The sequence below is a fragment of the Papaver somniferum genome, chromosome 6 (assembly GCF_003573695.1).
Source record: "Papaver somniferum cultivar HN1 chromosome 6, ASM357369v1, whole genome shotgun sequence".
Taxonomy (NCBI): domain Eukaryota; kingdom Viridiplantae; phylum Streptophyta; class Magnoliopsida; order Ranunculales; family Papaveraceae; genus Papaver; species Papaver somniferum.
In genome coordinates this window covers 154,877,545-154,883,291 of record NC_039363.1, presented here as the reverse complement: position 1 = coordinate 154,883,291, position 5,747 = coordinate 154,877,545, and positions in this window count along the sequence as shown.

Genomic DNA, 5,747 nt, shown 5'->3' with positions numbered 1-5,747 from the left:
TGCCATGAAAGAAATTATAAAACAACCATATTTGGTTTTTCGATCAAGTTATTAGTTCTAGATCGAACTCATTTACATGTCCTAATCTCCCGTATATAAGGCTCTGAAAGAAATTATAAAACGACCATATTTGGTTTTCTGATCAAGTTATGAGTTCAAGATCGAACTCATTTGCATGTCCTAATCTCCCGTATATAAGGCTCTGAAAGAAATTGAAAAAAAAAACTTTTTATTTTTGGAAAAAATTGTTATTTCTTTTGCGTCAGCAGTACTCTTTCATTTCAGGATGCAATGTATGTTTCCGTTAGAGGATATTGCAGGAGGTAAAACATGCGGAAGGAAACTTGATATGGTTGGAATATAGAAAATTAGAAGAATTGATATCGATAAATATGACTTCGTATATTGGCATCGATAAGTTGTAGAAAGGGAAACTCTCCTTAGAGATACCAATCGGTACCCCATCTACTTTTTCATTTTTACCAGCATCTATAAATATACATTTTCTTTTGTTATTATTATCGATGAATTCCTCTAAATTGCACAATTTCATTTGACAATTGTAGTTACTGAAATTTACGTTCTTTTGTACACCCGAAGATTATAATTAATCATTCCTTATTTTTCCAATTGATAATTTTCGTTAAATCAACATGGTTATTCCCTTTATTTCAACCACAAATAATATTATCACTTTATTCTCATAATCAAAATTTCTATCTTACACAAACTTGGGCAGTGCATGTGGTCTCAGAGAAATTGTTGGTTGTTTTTCCACTGCTCCGTTGAAAATTAATTATACTTCCAGTGAAATGTCTTTTAAGTTTATTGTCTACTTAGACCATCCACTCATTTGGGCTCTATTTTGGAGCTTTTTACCCACACAATCAAGCAAAAGAAGAAAGAGTAAGCTAGAAATCAAAAAGTTCCTCATTTTTTTACTGATTTCCTTTTTTTTTTCTTTTTTTTTTGTTTGTTTGTAGGTTGTGGTTTCTCAATTTAGACTCAACAAAGACTAGGGTTTGAGTTCTCATCGCATTATGAGTTAGTCGGGTCGAAGGTTTTCAGTTCAAACCAGATGGAAATTAGGGTATGTTTTCTTTTTCTATTAATTTTGATCGTCTTTTGCAAAAAAAAAAAATTGTTTTTTGTTTATTTCACTACATTACTCGCATTAAATAGTGTAGGTTTTCCCTTGCAGTGAGGAACTCAATAAAGCCTCACACTGGCAGTTAATATGCTCGGTTTTTGAAGAATTAGTACATTTATTTGACGGGAAGCACTTCATATGCTTAGCACTATTTATATTTGGCAACCTATTTTATATTTATATCGTGTATTTTTTTAATGTCTCTAATATCATATATTGATACAACTATATAGTGAGTGTGATTTTTCATTTAAATACAAGTTATTGGAGCGTGGATTTGCAGTTGAGTTGGCCGCTTGATTTTTAACCCAAGTATATAATCTCTGAAGATATTTATAAGTGCATCTCATTGATTACATCTTCTTTGACAGGAAGCACTTCATATTCTTCACATTATTTAGAGCTGGCAATCTATTTTATATATGTGTTTTTAGTGTCTCTAATATTAGATATTGATACAACTATATAATGAGTGTGATTTTTCATTTAAATACAAGTTGCTGGAGCATGGAAGAGCAGTTATTTGGGCCACTTTATTTTTAACACAAGTACATAATTTCTGAAAAATGATATGTCAGCGCATCTCATTAACTACATCTTCTTCGACGGGAAGAAATTCAAACGCTTTGCACTATTTACAGTTGACATTCTACTTTATATTCATATCATTTTTTTATTATTATTTTTTGGATCTCTAATGTCATATATCACTACAACTATATAGTGTTTGCGATTTTTCATTAATCTACAAGAAAATAGAGTCTGGAAGAGCGGTTGAGTTGGCCGCTTTATTTTTCAAGTATATGGTTTCTGAAGAAAGATATACTCGTGTATTTCCTTGATAATATCTTCTTTGACCGGAAACACTTGATATGCTCTGCACTATTTAGAATTGACAATTATTTTAGATTAATATCGTGATTTTTTCTAGTGTCTCTAATATATATATCGATACCTATATAGTAAATGGGATTTTTCATCTAACTGTAAAAAGTTGGGCTCTGGAAGAGAAGTTAAGTTAGTCGCTTGATTCTTATTACAAATACGCCAAACTGGTTATTGATATCTTTCTTGACATTGCTACTATGTCCAGGGTCATCATATGTGGATGGATTTCCAGTTATTTAGAGTTCGCAATCTATGTATATAGTGTATATTAATATCATTTTTTTTAGTGTCTCTAATATATAGCAAATATGGATACAACTATATTAGTGTGATTTTTAATTTAACTATAGGGAGTTGGAGTCCGGTGGAGAAGTTAAGTCGGCTGCTTAATTCTTCAAGCAAATATATGATTTAAGAAGAAAGATATATCAGTGGATTTTCCTGAGTACATCTTTTTCTATGGGAAACACTTCATATGTGTTACATTATTTAGAGTTTAAAATCTATTTTATATTAATATCCAGATTTAGTTTTAGTGTCTTTAGTATTATATATTGATACAAATATATAGTGAGTGTGCTAATTCATTTTATTATAAGGGATTGGAGACTGGAATAGTAATTGTGTTGACCCTTGATTCTTCGCGCAAGTATATGATTTCCGAAAAAAGGTATATCAGTGAATTTTCCTGGTTACATCTTCTTCGACAGGAAGCACTTCATATGCTTTACACTATCTGGAGTTCACAATCTATTTTATATTAATTTCTTTTTTTAGTGTTTCTAATATACAACAAATTTTATATTAATATCCGGATTTCTTTTAAATGTCTTTAATATTATATATTGATACAAATACATAGCGAGTGTGATATTTCTTTTTTTTTAGTGTCTCTAATATATTAAAAAAATTATATTAATATCTGGATTTCTTTTTAGTATCTTTAATATTATATTGATACTACATATAATGAGTGTGATATTTCATTTAACTATAAGTTATGATTTCTGAAGATAGATATATCAGTGCATTTCTTGATTACATCTTCTTCGACGGGAAGCACCTCATATGTGTTGCATTATTTGGAGTTGAGAATCTATTTTATATTAATATCCCGGTTTCTTTTAGTGTCTTTTATATGAAAATTGATACAAGTTTATAACGGAGACTGGAATAGTAACTGGGTTACCCTTTATTCTTAAAATAAGTATATGATTTCTGAAAAAAGATATATCAGTGCATTTCCTTGATTACATCTTCTTCAACGGGAAGCACTTCATATGATATACAGTTTTTAGAGTTTGCAATATATTTTATATTAATATTATTTTTTTACTGTCTCTAATACATAACAAATATTGATACAACTATATTAGTGTAATTTTTAATTTAACTACGGGAGGAGTTGGAGCCTGGAGAAGCAATTGAGTTGGCTACTTGATTCTTAACGCAAGTATATAATGTGGTATGCAAGATCATGTATAGTGGGTGAAACAGACGGGATTTGGCTGAACTGGAAGCCATTATATGGGTTTTGAGCTATAATTTTATTATGATTTTATTTCTTTACTTTTAAGTTGAAAAAATTTATTCCAAAATCTAGCAAGACTACGGGTAGTTGTAGTGCTACTTTGAGTAGAGACCTCAAATCTAGCCTTAACAATTACTATTTTTCGAATAATTATTTTTAGATTTCACTTATAATATACAATTATTATTTTTCGAATAATTATTTTTAGACTTCACCTATAATATTGATGTTGGCAATGTCATGAATTGCTTTCTGATTATTAGGAAGTATAATTTTAATAGTATTTTCTTTAAGAGGATTTCGTAATCTCCAAAACTTTAAATAATATATAACCGGTGAATTTAGTGTCAAGTGTTATTACGCACTGCGGTGGTTAATTGGGACGCTTTTTAAGACGGGTGTGGGGCGAAGCCTCGCCTCACCAAATGAGAGCCAATTCGTATTGTACCCAGTGCATAACACGGGTTACACACTAGATTAATATAATAAAGACGGGGAAAATGCTTTCCTTACCCGGTGATTTCTTCAGTGAATTTCCTTGAGTATATTTCTTTGACGGGAAGTACTTCATATGCTCTGTGCCTTTTTGAATTGGTAATCCAATTTATATAAATATCATATCTTTTTAGTGTCTCCTGTATCATATATTGATACAACTATATAGTGAGTATGATTATTCATTTAACTATTGGGAGTTATAGAATTGGTTACTTATATTAGATTGCTTCAAATTAGTTTTCAAAACCGTGTGAGATCTTTAGATTATAATAGTATTGTACATTTAATTATTATAATTTTTTAATTACACGGTTTTATTTTTTTAATTTTCAATTTGTTGGATAGTATCTTTATAATAGAACTCAAATCAGAACGGGTGCGGGGCGAAGCCCCACCCCAGTGGACATGAACGAACGCTGTAAAAACTTTCAGCAGTCTCGGTGCGTAGCACGGGTTTCAAACTAGTTTAGTTTAAATATTTAAAGTTTAGTCCAAAGTGACTCATGATAATGTCAGCAATTTTAAATAACATAAAAATAATTAAAAAACAATTTATCTTTCGAACTGTTTGTCCAAAATTCGAAAATTTTATGTAGTCGGAAAGCTCTTTCTGAGAGCTACAAAAAGAGTACCCATATGACTATATAATTCTCATATTTTAAAAATCTTAGTTTACACTGGTGTACAAACATGTACACATGTATAAAAATCCAGAAAATCCAAAGACAAAACAAGGTGCCTAGAAGCATGTCTTTCCGTTCCCTTGCTAACTTGATTCTGTCGTTGTCGATTGCAATGAAATATTCCAATATTATCGGCACCCCTCTGTGAAAAAATTACATCAATATTTAAACAAGTGTGAGTAGTTGGTTCCACAACAACACATTAACAAGAATAGTACTCAGCAACATAACACAAACACAGTATGTGGAAGCCAAAATATGTGTACTATATTCACCTTCTCGCAAGCTTCCAAATTGTCATCAAATGTCGGAACTATGTGCATATTAATGGCTGGTGTATAACTTTGTGCATATTGAAAATTAACAGGTGTACAATTATGTACACATTGAAAATCCAACCCATCATATGCTAAATCAGAAAACTTATCTGCCAATGAAGCTCTATTCAGTACACTTTTATCGAAAGAGATGAGAACTCCACTTACCATATATAAATTTCATATATTAAAACTCAAGCCTTGGTCCTCGCCCTCAGTCTATTTCCTTTTATACAGCAGCAACAAGCAGCTTGCGCAAAGAAAATCTAAAACATAAGAAAGTAAGAAGCAAGGTGTCAACCATCGGTCTTTTCTACCGGTCAACTAAATATACATAATAAATTTGTATCCTTGGGATAAGCTTAATCTAGCTAGTCTTAGGGTTTACTGATTCCTATTACCCCTATAAATAGGTAACATAATGTAAGTGTAAAAATATCTCAGAATTTCTGATGATCATAATATATTTCACCCCTATGGGGTTTATCAGTGGATGTATGCTAATAGTGCCGAACCACTTTAATTGTAGTCTTCTCTAAATTTACATCTGATTCTGATCTCTTATCATAAGTTTAATATGGTATCAGAGCAGGAAAAGATCAATTTTTTTTTTCCTCAAACCAAATTGCTTCCGCATTCATTTTTATTTATCGACGATGTTTTTTTTTTTTTTTTTTATT